The 22,318-nt window shown below is 40.8% G+C and overlaps 1 long non-coding RNA gene across 1 annotated transcript in view; it reads left to right on the forward strand.

Moving 5' to 3' along the window:
- LOC103826444 (uncharacterized) overlaps window positions 1-16,894 on the forward strand; it is a 106,871-nt gene extending 89,977 nt beyond the window's left edge. The window contains exon 3 of the long non-coding RNA XR_007777656.1: window positions 15,883-16,894. This is a non-coding gene — a long non-coding RNA (uncharacterized LOC103826444). The remainder of the gene's footprint in view (window positions 1-15,882) is intronic.
- Window positions 16,895-22,318: the final 5,424 nt, after the last annotated feature.

Raw genomic sequence — 22,318 nt, forward strand, 5'->3', positions numbered from 1 at the left:
GTGAAGTGCTGTGGATTTGTAAGTCATGCACATTTTCTCCTCAGTAATGTTTACTTTAGCCCCAGGGACAATGGAGAGTGTAGCTGTGACCAGAATGGATGACTTCATGAGAGGAGGGAACTTACCCAGCCTCACTGACAGATTTTTATGAAGGGTTTCCCAAAGCCAGCCTGCAGCAGTGCATCACTACAGATACGCTTCTGACATTTGTAGTTCAAGAAGCAGCAGTACTAAAAGTAAAACACTGCCAGTGGGTTTCTATAAAAAGCCTGATTCTTGGATTATTTCTGGGGGTTTCAGTGGAGCTATGAGCTGGACAACCCTAAGCTTTCTCTTGGAAGAACTCAACCAGCCTGCATCAGTCTTCCTTTCCACCCCTGCCAAACAGTGCTGCAAGCTCCAGAGAAGCAAGGACTGGGGAAAGGATCCAGAATTTGGGAGCAACTGGAAGAAAGAGACACATGAACTCAAGAAAAAAGACTCGGGGTCCTTTGAATGTTTACCGTCAGAAATAAGCAAAAAAAATTATCCTGACAAAACATTAGCTTCCAAAAAACAAATGACAAAGTTAATTTATTATCCATAAAGTAGATTATCCTTTTGGAAAAATACCTGGGGTCTTTCTTATCCATGCAAAATAGATTGCCCAATATTCCCATGGCTTCTGCCATAGGTCCTAGTCTGATTACAGGCATGAAATGTAGGTAAGTGTAATTATGATACAGGCAGATTTATGTGTCCCCAGGCAGGTTTTAAAATAACAACAAGAGTATAAATATTGGATCTATGGAAAGAAAATGTCCATTATTAAAATCAGTCCACAAGCTAGTACTGTGCAAAGCTTTCTTCTTCAACACCACTGTCAGCCCCGCTGAGATTTTAAATTGGAGTTTGTCTAGTGTAACTCTCACTTTCTATTTAGAAAGCAAAGCCAGAAATATTAAACTTTCGTCTCGGGTTTTTAAAGTACAGGAAAGGTAATATAATTGCTGCATTAATGTAGAGTTATGAGCTTTTAGGCTCCCCAGTTTTTTGCAGAGAAGGGTTGCATCTCTTGATTCATGGACTAAGATATTTCCCAGTATAAATTTGCCAAACTCTTTCCCTTCAGAAGAAAATCTGCATCCCTTCCTCTCTGGACCATTTGGCATGGCTGTGTGGTTTGTAACTGCCTGTGCTTCCCTCCAGAGCTGGCTGCACTTCAGTCACCAGTCACTGTGCCGAGTTTCTGTGTGCATTATGGGATTGTGTGTGTGACACGTGGAGTTCTAAGGAAAAGAGGAGGATGGTTCAAATCTCAGAAGGGCTAACAGAGATATCAGAGCCAGGTCTGTGGTCTGGCTGAGGCCATACCCATGCCAAACTTAACAAAACAAGTCCCTGGGTGGCAAAAACTGTCTCCCCTTGGACCCCAGCCATGCACAACATGGCTTTTGGTGTCAGCTTAAAAGAGTGGCTTAGAGGGTGACACAAAATCCCTGCACAAGGAGCACAAGTGTTGGATATGCCACCTGTGTCAGGGAAGTTTGGGTAGAGCTAAGGAGTGATAGGACAAGCGAAGTAGGACTTAGCTTGAGGTCTTATGCTAGACAGGCTTGTGTAAAAGCAGTTAAACAGCTGGGAATCCTTTGGAGAAAAATTACTTCAAACAAAGAGAAATCTTTGGAGGGTTGTGTTTGTATCAGGAGGAAATAGAGAGGAATTTCGTTTAAGGATGTTTTTATGAGCTGTGTTAATTTTCATTTTCATCATTGGCATCGATTAACACTGGATTGACAGGACAGTGTCATTATTAATGTTTTATAAATCACCTTTAGCAAAGTAGTTGGTATATGAACGAAAATAAAAAAAATAAATCTGCATGTTTTATTTGGTGGTTTTTTGTGCCCCTCCTTGGAGTCTCTAGAGCCACAGATCAAATGCCAGTGTTTAGTGACCTTCTGACCAGAGTGTAGGGCCTGTGAGTGGGTCTTTTTCTATGGCTGGCACTTGTACAGGGTATAATCTGACACTGACTCTTTCAGCCTTATAGAAATAATATTCTCAGCACGATGGATTGTTCTTGAATGTTTCTCCAGTGTTCTGTGTTACAAGCCCAAACATTTTTTTTTTCATCTTGAGTGTATGTCCAACATTTCCTCTCTGCTCTCTTTGTTGCATGGGTTTGATTGTAGCCAACAGCAAAGGTCAAAAGACATTTTACTGTTTCTATTTCTATGTTTCTGTTAAGCTGAATTAAATTGTTGGTGCTGCAAAGTGACTTCTTAAAAAGCTTATGCTGCAACTCTTCAACCAGCATAAACTGAGGATGAGCTGCATCAGTTTAAAACAGAGAATGCAGAGACAAAATGTGGTCCAAAGAACAGGGTGCTGATCTGCAAACCAAGAAAAAGGGTTTGGTTCTCTGGAGCAGTGGGCAGCTTCATGAATTTAGATAAAATTTTTTCATCTTCCTTTGGCTCAAGTTTTCTAAATGGGTGGTAGAGTGACACTGTATTTTTAAAGCACTTTGCACATTCCATTTTTCAGTCATGTACTCTTTTTTCTTTCACATCTAACATTTATCAGTATGACTGCCTGTTTAATCTACATTACAGATAGGTCTTAAAATCATAACATCTTGAAATGCTATGGTATCATGGAATAGGTTAATTATGTTTGCCAGTGTCTGTGAGTATTCATCAGAAGGTGCTACTTAGAAGTCCAGATTTGGAGCATCAGTGACTTTTGTCCATCAAGCAGCCTTCCATTTCTTTTACATAGTGAAGAAAATTTAAACATTCTTTTAGAGTATGAATGATTTTGATCAGCATTTTCAGGTTAATCTGAATTAATATTCAGTTCAGCCTTCAAATACTCTTTGAAGCTTGGCCTAAGTGGTTGGTTGGTTTTAAATCTTAGATTTTTTTCTGTTTGTTAGAATTTCTTCAAATGTCATGAACTGAAAACACCTGAATATCTCTGCTATGTTTAGTGTTCACTTCCCAGCTTTGTTTCCTGAGGAAAGTCCTTTTTCTCACCAGAGCCTGAAGAACAGGGCTACTGTTTTCCTTAGGTTTCAGATGGTCAGTGACCATAAGCATTTTTTCCACTATTATGGTCAGTTCTCCAAATCAGCTCCTCCCAACACTCCTTGGTGCCACCTTAAATCATGAAAGAGAAAGAAATGGATCAAAATCTCCCTAGAAAATCACCTGGCTTTAAAAATACAGGTAAAGCCGAATGGATACTTTGCAAATGTGAGCAAAGGATCTTTAACAGACAAAGCATCAATCCTATATGCATGGTATGACAGCAGCAAGAATAAAACCCAGGTCTGTGTGAACATGTGGAACATCTTGGGCAACAATTCATAACACATAAACACTATGTTTTGAAAACAAAGTTTAAAGAAACATTATCCAATCTGCTGTTTCCAGGCAAGTTGCTATTTATTTACTTATCACACCGGTTCAGTGGCACTCAGTGCACTCCTGTGTGTTATAGAGCTTCTGGGACCTACACACAATCATTTCCAATGACCAGTTTTGCATAATTCAGATACTGTGAATATTTTATTTATTGTTAGCAGCCTCTTTAATGCAAGCAATATTTTTATGAATCCATTCTATGTTAAAAAAAAAAAAAAAAACAGGATTAAACTTGGCTCTCTGTTCTGGGGGGATAAATCCAGATTAGATTTCTTTTTAGCAGTAATTTTACTCAAGGTTTTGTGAATGGAGTATGACTTGGTGTCCATTGAAGAAAAATGTGGCAAAATATACATTCTTTTCTTGAAATCCTTGTGAAGAATCACCAATATGCTAGTGAATCCTCTTAATACAAAAAGTCAGTGAAATTTGTGGCTATGTTCTTAGTCTTATTCACATTTTATATGGTCACTGTTTTAAATTACTAGCACCACATTAGAGTATGTCAAGATGCATCATATAAACAGATACAATTTACCATGACCTTGAGGCAACATGATGTGTATGTTGCATTACATTAGCTATCAAAATATGTTCCTTATATAGTACAGTGCCCACTGCAGACAGAGATTTGGGTTGTTAGGCATTCTGTACAGTTGGGAGATGTGCAAATAATCTCTCCTGATCTGTGGCCACATGAATTGTATCTTTTTAAAGAGAATAAGTGATAAGAAAAAAGAACTGAATCCAAGTAGCTCTGCTCCGTTGGTAAGGTGAAATCTACCCTGTGGAAACCTCTGCACCTCAAGAAGCACATAACCATGAGGGTGACCAAGCAGGGGAGCAGGCTGCACAGAGAGGTTGTGGAGTCTCCGTCTCTGTGATATTGAGAAACTTCCTGGACATGGTCCTGGGCAACTGGCTGTAGGTGATCCTGCCTGACCAGGGGGTTGGAGCAGGTGACCTGCAGAGGTCCCTTCCAACCTCAGCCTGTGATACCCACAACTCCCAACAGCAAACACCTACTACAGCAAAGCACCAGTGCACAGGGGTTAGGAAAACCAGATATTCCCATGCTCTTCACTGCCTGTCCCAATGGCCTTACCAGAGCATTTTGTGGATTAATTGTGACGTTTTCTCTCACAAATCCCAGTTTTCCGCTCTGCCACAGAGCTCTACCCCAAGACCTGAAGGGGAGATGTGTCACCTTGCCCTTGTGTTTTCCCAAATGTGTTACTCCTGGCACGGCCAGCTTGTTTGCCCAGGAGCAGGGGACCTGCACAAGTCAAGCTGCCATCTCTCTCCCATGCCATGCTCACTCAGAGCACGAGCCAGAGAGGCAGCTGCTCCCATGGATCGAGGCCCTGACTCTCCTGGCTGTGCCAGGTTTGTGCAAATCGACCTTCAGCAACCCACTTCAACCTTCTGTTCTTCCTCCCTCCCTTTCTTGTACTTCATACTGTTGTAATTTTGCAAGCTGCCTGGGCTAGGTATCATTCTCACTATCTGTGTCTGGTTTCTAGCCCAGACGTCAGCAGGGGTTGCTGCATGCTGCTGCAATATAAATGACTAATGATGATGATAAAAGGTGTGGGAGTTGGTTGCCTGGAGTGTTACCCTACTTTGACAACTTTGGTTTAGAAACTAGCTTCTTCCTCAAATTATCTGCTATTTTATCTTATTGCATCTAATGTTTTACAAGTGGCAAGGGATTTTCGGCTGCCTCCATTTTGGAGTGCTGATCCCAGGGCTTTGAAAGAGGCTTTGAAATTTTCAGAGTTTGGATGGTGTTGCTGTGACAGTGCCAATAGCCTTCAGTGTGAGTTGTAGGGTATTGGAAGCTTTAAAATTCAGCCGCGAATGCATCCTAAAAGAGCCATTCAATAGGGAAGTGCTCTATTTTTAAATTTGGACTGATACAGGTAATAATTACACACAAAACAGTATGTGAAAAGAACATTATCAAGGTTGTGGAGCTCAGCACTTGAAGCTAAGAAATGCTGTAAGCACAATTGTCTCTACTCCATTAATTTGCCACCTTGCACAGGTGCATCAGTCACAGACTATTTTTGCACAGGATCCGAGTCTCACTCGGTGCCCATAATAAATGACTCCGTTTGTGAGTTCAATACTTGATTTTCTTTTCCAGGCATAGTTCAGACTCTGCTGTGAAGGCAAAATTATTTCCCGCTGGGACATTCCAGGGTGTTCCACTGTGTGGGTCCTTGCCACGTGCAGACACTGACTAATTTCCATTTATAGCATCTTAATAGCAATTCTGAGTGTCATTGCTCCCTGATACAGCTGATCACCTAAGGCAAAAAAAGAGCAAGATTGCAAGTGTCCATAATTGTGGGTGTCTAATGTAAATTTTTCAGAGCACCTGGCAGAGCACATCCTGCAACTCCTAATGCTTTCCCCTACACACAGGCCAGTAGTTGTCACTTTGATATTCCAGCCCCCAGGGCCAAGGCAGGATCCCAGAAACACAGACCAGGGGAATGGGTTTGAAAAGTACTGTATGAGCAGCTTGTCCTGTTCCTCAGAGCAGCATCTCAGACTTACAGACAAAAGACTGCTGTTCCTCTTCTCAGATTCTCCTGACGCCTCTAAATTCTGACGCACAAAAAAAAAGAAAAAAGAAATTAAAACATTCTACAAGAAAAATCTTTCTTTTTTTTTCTCCTCTTCTATGGGAAATGCGTGGTGCTCTGACTGAAGCTGGAATTCAGTGCTTTCTAAAGCCTACCTGATAATGCATGAACAGATGGAGGCTGAATTCTTTCTGGATCACCTTTAAGTGTGGCATTTTCGGGTGGTCTTTGTAAAAATAACAAAAAACCCAAAGAATTTCTTTTTAAAAGCAAAATGAAAACCTTCTGCTGTTCAGATTTCCTTGTGGAAAACTCTCAGTGTCATTTCAACCTACTGGAGTGCTGCAAGGATGCACCAGGCTAAGAGAGTAAGATAAGTAATTTCTTTTACAAAGCCTATCACTTAAAAATATACATGTTTTCAGACACACAAAACCTTCTTCAGCACTTATATCAAACCATCAAACCAAAATTGAAAATACAGTCCTTGCTTCAAAGTGAAGATATTTGAGTATTTCACAGAAACAGTTGTCAGATTTTTATATGGATTAAAAAATTGGTTTGCAAGTATCATTCCTATATACAGCAAAAGTAGGGGATTTTTTTTCCAAAAAAATATTTTTCTTGAGACCGGTAGGTATAATTTCAAACCAAACAGTTATAATTTTAAAATTATTTTAAAAAACCCTGAACACATCTCCTAAATCAGAAGGTGTCACTTGGTTAGATTTATTTCTAGTGCCCCTTAATATACCTGTAATTAGTAGTTAGTTTTGGAATAAAGATATAGACGGAAGTAAAAGTGGAAATTTTAGGTTTTATAGATTGTTGTTTTACCTACACACTAAAAGACCTTTCCTAGAGAAACTTTACTTCTATATCCCTCAGGCTTCTGAATGCTCTTCTGCTGCGCATTTATTTTGTAAGGAGGGGTCACATCTGAGCTAAAGGTAGTTTGATCCATTACAGGCCAAATTATCTTCTGGCCTTGGCTGAACTTGGAGATATTATATAGCAACAAATTAATATAAATTTATGTCACTTTCTCTTCTCTTAATATTTCTTAAATGTCTTTGAAGCAGCTCGGTTTCCATTCCAACATGCAGTGGTGAGGGCAGATCTTCAAATTGCTTATGACAGAGGTTATGTGCCTTCTGGCAGATAACGGAGACCTGTCTTTCCCTGAGACTTGGATATTGCATTTTTTCCTTGTACAGGGCTTCAATGTATTTTTTTCTCCTAAAAAGAGAAGCCTGGAGATGCCCTTGAAATAGAAAAATAGGTCTGAAATTATAGTGATACTTTAGCATCTCATTCTTTCACAAAGCTTTTTCAGCTAATACTACATTCATCTGGGGGGAAAAAATGCAAATTTAAGGAGTTCTACAGATTTATTTGTTGGTTTGTTTATTTATTTTTCTATATCTGAATTTTTCAGCATCCAGATGTGCTCATGATAGATTTTTATTGTTCTGATTCATTAACCTCAGGAAAGATGAGCAAAAGACTGGAAGAGAGAGCTCTGGCTTCAAACTTCAAATCTTTATCATAATTTCTGGTGTGTGGTAGGGAGAAGTGTTAATTTTCTTTTTCTTTTTCTTTTTCTTTTTCTTTTCTTTTTCTTTTTCTTTTTCTTTTCTTTTTCTTTTCTTTTCTTTTTCTTTTTCTTTTTCTTTCTTTTCTTTTTCTTTTCTTTTTCTTTTTCTTTTTCTTTCTCTTTTTCTTTCTCTTTTTCTTTTTCTTTTCATCTTTGAATGAAAACTGTCCTTTCTGCCAACCTTGATATGTGTAAATGACATAATATTATCTTACCTTGATATGTGTAAATAACAAAATATTTGGAGTAAGCACAGTACAGCTTCAGGTCACAGCCTGGACATTAATACCTGAAGCCCAAAAAGGTTTTGCCATCTGCTGCTTAGAACTCCTTCATATTAACAAAAAAGCCAGAGAGAAAGGCAAGAAAAATAACCAAAAGCATGGATTAGCCTCTGTATGAGGGTACCACCAGACAGACAGGGATTTGTCAGTTGTGACAAAAGATGGCTACAGGGATGTGGTAAGAGACTTACAACATTCTAGGTGGCCTGAAGAATAAAAGCCAATTACTCATTTTGTCCCAAATTGCCTAATGAGGAATGAAAAATAAATTCAAATAATAAGTGGATACTTTTTCAGAAGTCCCTTAATTATCTTTTGACATCATTCCTAGAGAACACTGTAGTGACAAGTTCACTGAAGGTTGCAAAATACCAAAAGAGAAAGAAAACAATATTAGGTACCAAAGTCAAAGAATAAAATGCTACTTAAAATAGCTGCATCCATGCACTGATTTAACTAATGACTACTCCTGGGATAAAGTTATTCCTTGCTTTTCATTTATTCAACCAATTTTTCTGTCTATTCAGCTTAAAGACTTTCTTGTTGCCTCCTAAAGTGAAAGGCAGCCTGTGAACTCTGATTTCAGCAAATGTGAGAGAGTATTGTTACTAACTTCCAGCAAGCCAGGATTTAATTTTCCTCTGTGTGAGCAACAAACAGAAGCAGAAGTTGGACCATCTGACTTTTTCGAATAAAACTGAGCAATACTTGCACAAGTATTACTGTGGAAATCTAAAGGTCTGAAAAGAAATAATGAGTATTTAAAAGGAGGGAAATGGCAGGTGTGTGCTACAGTACCACGGAGAGTCAAATGCTTCTGCTCCTGAGCATTAGCAATGAGAAACCAAGCAAAGTGCTGTGTACCAGGAAAATGGGCTGTGAACACAAAATAGGCCAGTCCAAACCAAACAGAAGCACACTGAATTTTCACCACTCTTCAGGTTGAACCAGAAAATTGCTAACCTCTGAACTTGTTAAATTTGGATGTTTAATCATAAATGCTTCCTCCAGTTGTGTTTCATATAGACTGTTAATTTTGATCTGGAACAATCCATTTATTCATCACAGTGCATCTCATACCAAAAGGGAAAGGACTGTGGGTTAAAGGGTAATTTGCTCTCCCTTTGGGCAGGTTTGTGTCTTCCAGAGTCCAGGAACCTGGGCCTCGTAGAGCCTCATGAATCCTGACATGGGAAGCCTTGCTGTAGGTGGAGGAACCAAAGGCTGTCAGTGAGGCTGGGGATGGCACTGCCTGCACACTACTAACAGCCTGGTGCTTGAGGATCATTATTCTGCTGTGGATTATAGCTTTGTTTCTAAGATAAGGATATTTGTATGGAAAATATTTGATTTATTTACGATAGAGCTTAGGTATCCTGAGTATATCATGGCTGTGAGTAGTTCCAGAGACATAAAGGAGGAGAAGGAAGAGCTGTAAAACTGGCTGCAAGTCCTTTTCCTCCCCTGAGTTCTAAGCTGCCTGGGGGACAAAAACTGCTGCCAGAGCAAGCTGGATCAGACCCAAGGTGAAGAGCAGGATGAGCCCTCTAATACATTACTTATTTAAATTCTGCCCTCTCAGAGTAACCTCTTTGCTGCTGAGTGCTTCCCTTTATTCTAGAGGGGGTCTCACATTGCTGAGACCTTTGGAAAGATCCTCTAGTGCAATAAATAGCAAGTATTTCCCACTGACTAAAACCTGCAGCATAGCAGCAGTCTGATATGGGTTTATTTTACTGCTTGAGGACTACATAAGTGCTTGTGACCTCTCTCCACTGAGACATCCCTTGGCTTTAGGCACTGGTCTCTCTGCTCACTGCTGGGGAGTGTTATTGAACCTGGCTCACATTCCTGTTCCTTCTGATCTTCTTTTCCCTAATGAAAGACCTCCCCATGGGCACCTTTCCTAGTTTCCCCCCTCCCTTCTCTTATGGCAGGTCTTTGCTTCTCTTGGGTATTCTGATTTCTACTGTTTATTAACTTCTGCTCATTCCATTTTGATTCCTCTGTTATTCACACATACTGTGCAGTTCCTGTGCACACTGCTCTGCCTGGATGAGTTTTAGTCAAGCTTCTTATAACCCAGAGCTTCTCTTGGCCTCATCTTGCATTTACATGGTGTCTTTCAGTTCCCAACTGAAAGAAGAAATCCAGCTCTAAGAAGAAATGCAAATGTGGTTCCCTGCACCTACCAGTGCTTCTCTGAGCAGGATCTTGACTGATAGCTGACAAGTACCCTGTGTTACGGGAGCTTAGGAGAGGACTGTCCAGCAAAAACAGCACAAGGATCAAGAGCAGATAAAAAGTTGCCACAGAAGTGAGAATGTGCCAATGTAATCCCTAGAAAAGAACAGCAAACAAGCACAAATGTGTGTGCCAAGCGTGCCTTCCTCCCATACATCACAACCAGCAAAACTTAATGCCCTGCTCAGCATCTTGCTTGGGTGCTGTCCAGAATTTAAGCCAAGCACCCAAATTCCCAAGTTTGCCCTTGGAGGAAAAAGAAGTTTTAAGTACTTACTAGGAGGAAAGGAACAAAACTGCATTTGGCTGTGATGTTCAAGGGAGGTTAAACCTGAGGAGCCTCTCCTCCCTGTTTGGTAATTCGAGCACTTGTTTGTGAGATAAGGGAAGGTGTCAGCTCCAGCAGCATCTGCACTCACACTCTGCTGTGTGTGATTTCTGTGCCCTCTTCAGTTTGCTAATCAAAACAAGTTTCCGCTGCATGTTTCTTATCCCCAGAGGGTGGAACTATCCTCAGAAAATTAAAGCTCTCTTATCTCTTAATGTGTCATCACAACTAATAGCCTGGGGACTGTAAACAAGTTTAAATATCAAAACAATTTGGCTGGTGATTGTCTGTGATTATGGATTAAGAATACAAAATTTGTGCTCACTGATATTCAAGGTAGATTGAAAACAAGGAGCCATATCCTCAGCTGATGTAAATGGAGGTGGCTGAGCTGAGCTGGGGAAGGAAGACAGCTTTGTACCAGCTGAGCATCTGACCCTGGGAGGTTTTCAGAAGTTTCCATTCTTATTTTTCAGGGTGCCAGATAATACATGACAGCACTGGGCTGATGAGAAGGAGCACTGAGGGCCTCCGGGAGAGCCTGGATGATTCTCCTCTTCTCTGAGTTCCCAGGAGCTCAGATTCTGCTGGCTGAGCCCTCCACTTGCAGCCTCTTTGGGGAGCTCATAAGTAATGACTTAGAGGAGAAATGATTTAATATTACAAAACTTTTTCAAGATCAAGTCAAGGTGCCTGCATATTCAAAAACTGTCAGATATGTCAGGGCAGGTGCTTTGTGAGGGATGTGCTTTGTACCTTTGATGTGACAAACATACTGCAGTAAATTCTCAAACATGCACTTGCTACTGCCTTTTCCAAAGCCCTGCCATCAAGCCATCACCTTTAGATCAGTCATTCTGAGTGAAGAGATGCAAAAAGATCTTTTGCTAGAAATGCTTTTCCAGGTTCAGTGGATTGTTTGCAATGGCAGTGATGGGCAGAATGTTCCCTAGATTTGGGGGGGATGGTACTGGGTGTATTTCATAGCACAGCTGGATATAAAACTTTTCATGTTAGTGTGTTCCTCTTTTGGAATGAATATGGAAACAAAATATTTGCGAGGCCCCACTTTTGTTATGGACCATTTTCTGCTGTAGGTTGAATAACCCATTCTTCAAAGAATCCCACAGATTAAAAACTAAGGCAGAGAGAGAATAAGTGGATTTCCTGTAGATATAAGGAATTAAGTCAGCAGAAGTGCAAGGAGATGAATAGTGTAAGGGGTGTCCTAACCACTGAACTGTCCTTGTCTCCCATGTGCAGTACAGAACACACAGAATATTTATCTTTTAATGGATAGCTTTTTGGAATATGTATCTGTACAAAGGCTGATGTTGGGTTAATGATGAATCTTACAAAATGAAGTAGGAAAGACATTAATTTTGATGTGGCAGGAAAGTGCTTTCCTAATGAAGTAGCAATTAAATAAGAAGGATAGTTATTAAAAGAAATGGTAAATTTAGTGTTCTCTAGCCCTCCTGTCTGAGCAGTTCTAGCCGTGGTTCTGGGTAAGGAAAAGGAATGTTTCTGTCAAGCATGAAGTACCACCAGAAAAATATAAAAGGAAAAATATGTCAAAAAAATCATAAAAATATTAAATAATGTCAAATAAATGAAATCCATTTCTAGAAGAGAATAATAAAGACTGAGAAAAGATACCCAGAAAGCCAGATGACTTTTCTATTTTCTTAATTGGGATAATTATACTAAAACTGACAGCAAGTATTTCCCCAGTAGAAAAAAACACCCACAAACCTCAGCCAGCAAAAATACCCCTCTGAGCATGAGACCTGTGAAGGTTAAAGGCTTGACTCTGCCATTAGAAGAGTGCTACTCTTCTCCCAAGGTCAGTCCTTACATATGGAGAAGTAATTTTCATTCTGCTCACCTCACAGTACAAAGTCAACGCTTACCTTGATTTCAACAGTGCTATATTTGGCAAAGTACTAATATAATTGTGTTTGGTCCCAGTCATGTCCTGTTTGAATGTTAAACTCCTCTTAAGACCAAGCCATTGTGTGCTGCCTCTTGTAGCTTGGGTGATGTATAAAATGGAGAGCAGTGCAGACCTGCTGGAGCAATCCCTCCAGGGAAATCTGTGCTGCCAGTGCCCACACTATGTATTTTCTGGGGGTTTTACTTTACACCAGCTTTTATCTGGATCCCTACTGCCATGGGCTGAAAGCACTTGTTTGGGTGTAGTTTCATCCAAAAAAGATGTAGTCCCAGGATGCACCATAGCATGAGCCAAGTACAGCACATAGAAATGACTTCCAACAAATCACACTGTGCTTCTGCCCCTCTGCAAACTCTCAGCTGCTGATGCCCCCTTATTGTTCATCGTGTTCCAGCCACCAGATGTTCCATCTCTGTGCATATTTTGTTGCATCACACTGATGACTTCTCCCTCAGTTAAGGCTTCTTAGTGGGACAGAAATAACCTGGCAATCTGATTCATGTCACCTGAACTGAAACCGCCCACTATCTCCTTGCTAATAAGTACAACTTGCAAAGAGGAAAAATGTGATTGTACAGCCTCAGATCAGAGACTGTGCAGCCCAAGGACCTCTGCCTTTCTCATTAGCCAGTAATGGGTGCCTGGGAGAGACTTTAATAATAAGGCAAAGATGTGGTGGTACTTCCCCAGAATAATTTCTTAGCTAACAAAAAATTCACAACTCAAGGATTTGCTAAGCCAGAGGCTTTGTCTTTATATTTAACAGCCTTTGATATGTCTCCTTCCTTTGTGAATTATTTAGCTACTTTTTAGATGGATGTTAATTTTAAGATCTAGCATTCTGCAGGAGAGAATTTGATATTGACTTCGTGCTGCACAGTTTATTAAGAAAAGAATGGGAGTGTAAATAACAGGAGATCAGATGCTGTCTGAGCCCCCATGCTGCCTCTGTTCACATTAATCCTGGAGTCAGGATTTCCTAGCACATGTGGTGCAGTGTCCCTGTACCAAAGAGTGCCAGTGGCTGCAGAGCCAAGCTGCTCCTTGAGAGCTGGGGCTCTGCACCACTCTCTGTGGGTTTTTTGGCGTGAATGGGAAACTGCCCAAAGCATGGGATGCAGAGTCAAATTGTACCTTCTCTGGCTTATTTCAAGCCAGAAAGGCTTGACCCACAAGTTGTTTGGGTATGATGATAATTTCTATGGGAACCAGTGTGCTGAATCAGGAATGTTCAGCTCTAGTAGGAACCAGCCAGAAAGAGCTTCATTCTCCTCTCAAATCCTTTCATTCTTGGCCTGGGATTTTATCAGACTATATTTGTAATCCTACTTGATTTCTCAAATAAACAGTGAAATGCAAACAGTTGGCCAGAGGGAAAACCTTCCAGTAACTGAAGGGGAAAAGAACAGAATATCCAAATGACTCATGGCTCTGTGGGTGAAGCAATGGCTGCATCTCACAGCCTGGGATGTGGGTTTGTGGTCCAATGCCACGGAGTGAATGCCCTTAGGTTGTGACGTTAGTGGAAATGGCTTTGGCAGGAACTCTCCTGTGATTTCCCAGGGACAAGTTGCTTGTTAAGATACAACTGATTGCTCAGTGGCAATTAACAAGATAGGAAGGACGTACACCAGGTGCAGCCAAACCCTCCTCTGGACATCAGCTGGGGCAAATACAACAAAACCCTTCTGCTGCTGCAAGTAGGTCCTGCAGGAAGAGCTGGAGATGGCTGTGGCTGAAGGAACTCTTGGGGGACAGTTTCTGAGAGCTGGAGCCACATCCCTGTGAGGTACCTGGTGCCTGTGAAGTTTTGCTTTTCTTGGGCAGGTTATCCAAAGGCCTTCTGGATGATTATGCTCTGATGTTTGATGCCCTTCTCCTTGGTGCCCCCTGCTGCCACTGACTGCTGTTTGCTGTGGGTACTCTCAGGTTTCTGACTCCCTTGTTATTTTTTTCCTCTGACCCACTGGTTACAACAAGACAGAACACAAAAATGCTAATGCAAGTGTAAGTACAAAGGCCTCTGCAGAGCCCAACTTCTGCCATACTTGTACCTGCTGGGAATCAAACACTTCTAGGAAGCTGCCAGCAGTTACTCTCTGTCCTATACATGAACAACTTGCAGGTGTGACAAAATACAGGTTGTTTTGTCTGGATCCTCAGTTCTTCCTCTCAATCCTCTCATTGCAGGATTTCCTTACCTCTCCCAGTCTTTCCATCCTTTCAGTGCTCTGGCTGCTGCTCTGTGGCTGTGCAGTGCAGGAGCAGCTCAGAGGAGCTGCAGGACAGGACTCCCCTCTGATGATTTCTGCTGGAGAGGAGGTGCCCACAGAGGTGGTGGGCAGTTTTTGGGGAGCCCTCACCCCCCTGAACATATGCACTGCCTGGGTACTGGTTTTGCTCTTTGAGTGGAGGAAGGAACGAGGGTCCACTAAAGGACCAAATCAAATCCCTCTTTAAGGAAGGAGCTGTTGGGGAACAACTTTTTTTTCTACATCTTACCACTGCTTTCTGCTGCAGAAATATGATGGGATATGGTTTGTAGCCTGGAAGACAGCAGCAGGGCTTTGTCTGAACCCAGACCTTGGCAGATCAGTTGGCACTGGGAGACCAGCCAACCTTTTTCAGTTTTCTGGGACATTCTGGTTTTCCCATGTGATTAAAATTTGCAGCATTAGATAAACACAGTTAAGAATTTATCCATTTCTAATTTGAACAATCAGGTGGTGGGAAGACCAAGGAAGCTTCTTTGTTTGTGGCTTCAGCTGTGCTGGGAGTCAGGGCTCGTCCCACATTTAAGGAATCTTCTTTTTTTAGGCTGGGGCTGTTGCTTAGGAAATGGCTGTATTCTCCCTGCAGGCAGATCGATACATTTCAGCTCACTGCACTGCAAGTAACTTTTCATCATACATTAAGAACGAGGAAAATAAAAGCCAAGATGGATGTTATTTTGGTTTTGCTTTTATTTTGAATTATTTATTAAGAAGTCACTGCTGTCTTCCTTCTCATCGGGAGACAAAATGCCTTTCTCTTTAATGATTTTTTCCTAGTAAAAAAAGAAGCAAGGTCTTCCCAATTTTATCTCCCTCACTCACTTCTTGGCACTGAAGTGTAAATATGGGGTCTCTACCACATGGCAGGATCCCAGTGCAGGCTAAGTCCCCACTGATGCTGGAGGAGTCTCATCTCATGGTACATTTCTGACCAGTTTATAATGTTATGGCAGCTGTTATGTGTGCTAGGAGTGATTGCTGGCACACAAGCAGAGGGTTTTAAGTAAACCACAGAATAGCTGAACTATAATTTTAATTATTTACTGAACAGCTAATAGAAATACGAATTCTTTTCAAGTGAATTCTTAATAAAATGTGTTATGGGGCAAAAGATTCTGCCACTGATTCCACTATTAATATGAGTTTCTATACTCCAACTAATAATCCATTTTGATGTTTTTGTTCCTAAACCTAGGTTATTCTGAAGGGGAGGATAAAGAAACTGGCCACCAAGATGGTAATCACTAGTGGAAATGAAGAAGATAAAGGCAGTCAAGAAAAGGAAAGCAAAGAAGAAACCATCTTGGCAATGCTTGGAATTATTGGGACAATTCTGAACCTCATTGTGATCATTTTTGTGTATATTTATACAACGTTGTAAACTAGAAGGCATGCAAATAGACCAGATAAAACGGCCATTAAGAGTGACAACAAACATTGCTGACTATTGACAAGTTCTTTAATCAGAATTGACTCTGTATTATATTAACACATCATAAAAGCACTGCCTGAAGGCAGTGAAGACTGAAGCACAATTAATTGAACAAGACTTTTTCACACAGTAATAAGCTTAACTCTTCTTCCTGCCCTCTCCCTTTCGGTTTGGTTTTCAGTTTGGGGGAGAATGACTGCAGTTATATAAGTTGTAGCTTTGAAGAAATCCAACAGGGATATGTTGTTTTAAAACAATTAAAAAAAAAAAGGAAAAGTAAATAAAATACAAGAAAGGAAAAAAAAAAAGAAAAAGAAAGAATCTGTAAACTATATATAATTAGAAATGTATGCTGTATACCCGCAAAGATTGAACTCAAAGATAGCTTCATAGCACAGATCACGTGTCTGTTAGGTCAAATGGTTTTTTCTCTTGGTTTTTGCTTTTACTTACATTGAATCTGACAAGCTTTTTATTTAGAATGAACATATGGTGCAATCATGAAAAAACAATTCTGTTGAGCAAGGTCTGCCTAAACCTGATAAAATGTTGGGAGAAATACATTACATGGTTATTTTTCCTTTCTCATTTGCTTAACATCTGTGTCTGTTCATACCAATGTTTATAAATATATATTTTTAATAAATGTGCTATATTTTTAGCATGAACCAAATATTTGGAGACACTTGTATTCATGCAGCTAAATTTTGTTTGATTAAGTGCCCCTTTTGACAATGGATGTTATTTTCCTCAGCAATTATACAGCAGTCTTGTTTGCAGCCCTCTCACTGAGGTCTGGAGCAAGCTCACATCATGCTCACATGCATGACTTGAAGTTGGAATGTCAGCTGAAAAGCATTGCTGCTTAATATGGGAAATAGCAAAACATTGTAAGGTGACCTTTGGAGACTGGTTGCAGAAAGAAGGCTCTATTTATAGTTAAAAAAAGAAAAAGGGAATGAAAGGAACACTGAGGCATCTCACAAAATATTGCAAAATTCATAGAATTTATGGCTTTCAGTATCTGGTCACGCTCTCTAAGTACTTGTGCTGAGAGAAGTGAGCAGAGGTTTATACAGTTGAAAAGAAATATTTATAGAGCCTATAGTGAGCTGAAGTGAAATCCAGATTGTAAATACAGAGTGTATTTTAAATGTGAGGATCATTAACTCTTCATGCTTCTCTGACATGTGCTTTAACTGAGTTGGTGCAGTGAAATTCTCCGACTTGTGTTTTTGACAGGAATGTACAATGATGATGATCACCATTTTTCTTCAGAGTTCAGTACCTATAAATATACAAAGCATTAAAATATGAGACTTCAATTCTGCCTCAAGCTGCCTAAGTACATTGCCTACTAACTGGTATATCCTCTTAAAAAGCAGGTCAATTAATTGTTTACTGACTTGTGGTTTGGATTGCATCCTCAAATGCAGAAGGAGGATCGGTATTGAAGTAAGCTAGAGCTGTGAAAATTTTCACCTTAGAGTCTTATTAATTTTAGTGATCAGACCTGTCCCTCTGGAATCAATAATGAGTTTTTCACCATTTTCCAGGGTCTAGGAATGATCTCAAAAATACAGCATTTCAGTGCAGGATATAAAAGAAAGTCTGGAAAATCCTGAGGGGCACCTCTTATAAACAGAGGTGTTTAGTCTCTTATGGTATCATACAATCAATAACAAAACCATTAACAGTAGAAAAAAGGTCAGTAAATAAATTACAATGAAATCCAATATGAAGACTGAAGGAAAGCAAAGCAAAAATAATCTCATGTTAATGAAAACATGACGGGGTGAGAGAGGTGAGAAAATGAGCAGAGATTTGAAGTTGAAAACAGCACAGAAAGCCAGTGCCATGCATGCCAGCATGACTGAGGAAACATTTGTGCTCGCACAGTGCTGGCAGTGCTGCAGCTCTCAGAGAGGACAAAGAACAGTAGTGGTGCAGGACAGTGTAGATCAGTGAAGGTGATCTCGTTTTTTAATTTATAGCTATTTATTGTTAATTCTAAGGAATCAGCAATCTCTACTTTTTGATCATCCTGATAGCTAAAATATATTCCACTCCACTAGGCATTTTTTTATTCTGTTTAAACTACTGCTGCTCCCAGCCTATGGCTTTGAGCACCTGCACATGCTCCAGGCACCAGTGTAACTTCAGCCAGCCCCTTGCCTGCCAGGATCTTCTCTGCAGATATTTCTCTTGAACTTCTCCTTTCCCAGCAAACACCACAGCAATCTGCCCAAGGCTCATGCTCATCTTCTAGAGGGACATCCTCTGAGTCAAAGGTCTCAGGCCAGATATTTCTTTGCCTCCCTCTGCATCAAATGGCAATAGATCTTCTTGGGGGCAGGAAGATGCTTAATGAATGAAATTTCACAAGGAGTTCTACTGTTATTACAAATTACAGCTTTAATTTGGAAAACAGCATAGGACACCTCCTGCACTGAAGCAAAATGGGAGCTTTTGCTGCTCATCACAGTTGCACCAATTCAGAGATGGGCCAGCACCTTCAGCAAGTCAGCTGGGGCAAACAGCCCAAATAAGCTGAAATGGTGGATCAAGGGCCTAAGGATTCCATGCTTTCCCTGCTGTGCTTTGCCTGTTAGTCCTGATGGAGGCAGTGTGTCCAGGTGCACTACCATCCCACACCAGCAGCAGCTGTGTGCACAGTGCTTTGCCACAGGACCTCTGTGCTTTGCCACAGGACCTCTGTGCTTTGCCACAGGACCTCTGTTCCTCTGAAAGACGAAAAAAGGTTTATCCCATTCCATAAAAAGTTTAACATTAAATATTTTAATTTTACAGGTTTCTGTTCACAGATAGTTCTAGAAATATCCCGGGGCAATTTCTTCTAAAGTAGATTCATTAAGTATTCATTTAAATAAAAATGAAGAGTTTCCTTTGAGGGCAATTTCCTTACCTTTTATTTGGTATTCATGAACAGTGATAGGGGAAAAGTATGTTTTCAAGAATGACAGTGGAAGAGGGATGTTTTATACAAGGATCTGAAGGTGTGCCTACCCAGGCAGCTGTGGGCAGGCCTGCTCTTGGCTCAGTGACAGCTGGAGCCAAATTACCCTCATGCTTTTTTTATGTGAGCAGTTTTCAGCATGCACCTATAAGAAATATTCGACTAGGTAATATAAATGTCATGGATACCTTATAGTCAGCAACTGCTCTATAAACAGTTGAATAAAACTTCTCATTACAAGAGTTGAATGGTAAATCTGCTTTGGCAAGGAAAAATCCAACAGTTTCATTTTTGGCTTGACTTGTATATAATGCAAACAGTTTCCAAAGTAAATTTTAAAAAAATGAAGTATTAGTCCATTAGTGACAGGAACTTTCATCTTTGCATTTGAGTAGAAGGAAATTAATATCCAATATCATAATAAGATATTAAAGTATCACATTTTGCTTCAGGCAACTAAGAATACAATTACATGTACTATGATGGTCTGGGTCATGGGAATGAAAAATATTTTCATGTGGTGACAGAAAGATGACACTCTCCCCATTGTTATCTGTTGTGTTGGCTGGTGGATACAGAAAGACTTTCAAGAAGGGAGAAGATAAAACTATTTATTATGCACACAACAGGATTAGGAGAAAGAAAACAGACAGGTTACTGCCCTCCAATCTGGTTCCTACAACTGCCTTGAAAACTCAACATCTTGGGAACCACATCTTTACTCATGTACCACCCTGTGTGTTGGCTCTCAGGGCAGTCCTTTCAGTTCTGTACCTTCTGCTCCTTCCACCTGCACTCTGCAGCAGTGTGTGGCTCATTGTGCCTGAGGAGAGCTTGAACACAAACCCAGCCTGGCAGCCTCTGGAAGCAGTTGTTTTGTTTTACTGAGGTGTAGCAATCTATTATGGACCTGAGCTTTATTATTTTAAGGACAGTCCATCATCAGGTTACTCTCTGATAATCTAGGGGATACTTCACTCTGTGAATTCCCAGACAAATCCCACTCCTGGCCTACAGGTAAAATTTTGATTCAGTAGGCATCAAAATACAAAAGAATCTTCAATTACACCACAACCAAACTTCAAGCATTGCTTAAGTCCATGTGTCTTATATTTCCATTTAATATATATACTGGAGCTCACCCCAAAGGCCCCAAGATCTCATCTGTGTCAAGAGATCTCATCTCTTCTGAGTCAGAATAACCATTTCTGTGTGAATTATGGCATATGCAGAGAACTTGGCCCATAGAGGGAAAGGATAAACATTAACTGAATTAGAACTACAGGGAGGCAGCACTGCAGAATTTACTAATTAGTTTGAGGTCTAGCTGGAGTACTTTGTTTCTGGTTAGCCAACGTTTTGGAGAAAAAAATATTACTGTTCCTTGGAAAGTTGTTCCTTTCCTTGGAAAGTTTCTGGAAGAAATGTGTCTATTTGAAAGAAAGAACCTCATTGAGAATATTTCAGCAGCAGTCTTCCAAAGAAAACACTGACCAGGACTCTGAGCATCTTGCTTCCCAAGAGAACTCTTTGGCAGCCCAGGAACACAGTACACATAAATGTAAGCACCTCTTGTTTACTGAGAGGCTTTGTCTTCTCTGGAACAGAATGCACAGATTTACAAAGATTTACAAATTTATGAAATAGCACATAATGCAACATCAACAAATAAAAAAATCTGTTTACCTTTATTTCCAGCAGATGCGCGGCAGACACCCCGCAGAACCTGCACTGCTTCCATGCCTGGCTGTGTGTTTTGGAGGCTCGTCCCAGAAGATCTTATAAACTCAGTGTAGCTTTCTTTCCCCACCACTGATCCAAGAAAAACAAAACCTATTATTCAGTGTGGAAACCTCCCCACCAGACTGAAATCCCACATGCTTCCCTATACATTTATCTGCATATGAACCATCTGGTGTCCAATAAGAATTTCCTTGTCTCAGGCATTAGGTTTGCTAATCTGCATTTCACCTGGGGCCTCAGACTGTGAAAGGCAATTTGTAGAGCTGAAGGCACCCAACTGTTTCCAATGATCCAGCTTTACATAATGGAGCTGTCACCTGGAGAGTGCCTGTTCACGTGCATGGCACACCACACACCATCCTCCTGGTGTGGTCTCACACTGACACAGCCCCTGTGACACCCAGGGCGTGGGGCTGGGCTGTGACTGGCCCCAAAAAGTGTTCTGTGCAAAAGCCTGGGTCCCAAGTCAAGCTCTGTAGAGTGAAAGGACACCCTGCCTTGTTGACAGAAAGGCACTTTGCTCTCCCCACTGGGACCCCTTCTTCTGCAACCAGCCCCAGGTCAACTGAAGGTGACCCATACACCACCCTGAGCCTCTTGTGGCAGCTGCAGAACTTCCCCCTGAGGGAAATAAACAGCTCTGGACTTTTCTAATCTAGAATAAGGAACCAGGTCACTCTTGCACACCAGAAACAGCAGCAGGAGCATCCATTTCTGGCTGACAATGACAAGGCCACCTGCCTAGGGCGCTGATGGGACCCTTTTCCCACCCATCATTCCTCACAGTCTGTCAAAGGCAAGTTAATTTCCTGTACTCCAGGTTCTTCTCCACAGGCCCAGTCACCATTCAGACTGAGGCAGACTTCTTTTGTGATGCTGAGACTTTGTTAAACTCAAATGGCTCCTGCAGCCAAGTCTTCAGGAACATATTAAATGTCATGATACTTTCATTTGGCCTTGATATCATGAAGCTGTCACCATAACAAGCCTTGGGTGTTGTCAGTCTGTGCCATCAAGGTGTTAAGGGACAAGCATTTGCAAGGGACACCATGTGGGAGCCACGGGCAGCCAGAGGTTAATTCACTGTGCCTGCTTTCCCCAACACTTCTCTCCTTGAGGAGCAGTGGTATTATGGTGGATTCATATTGGTGGTGGGTAAATGTAATAAAATGTTTGTGCAGCAGGGCGTGATTTCTCACCTTTATTTCCTGCAAACTTGATGGGAAAGTCTTTATAAATAATTCTGGCTTTGTCAATTTAAAATATGGATTAAAATTTACTATATATGTTTTCAAATTTTAATGTGCTGCTTCTTTTTCCCCCCCTTACCAAAGAATTCAGTTTTAGTTTTGCAGATGCTATTCTTGTTTCTGTAATAATGATAGCTCATGAAAAGCATTGGTACTGGATGCCAAAAAAGGAATGGAGATTATATTGTCAGTGTTATATTATTCCATTCTTGTGAGCAGGAAAAGCTAG

Source organism: Serinus canaria, chromosome 5, assembly GCF_022539315.1.
Source record: "Serinus canaria isolate serCan28SL12 chromosome 5, serCan2020, whole genome shotgun sequence".
NCBI classification, from domain to species: domain Eukaryota; kingdom Metazoa; phylum Chordata; class Aves; order Passeriformes; family Fringillidae; genus Serinus; species Serinus canaria.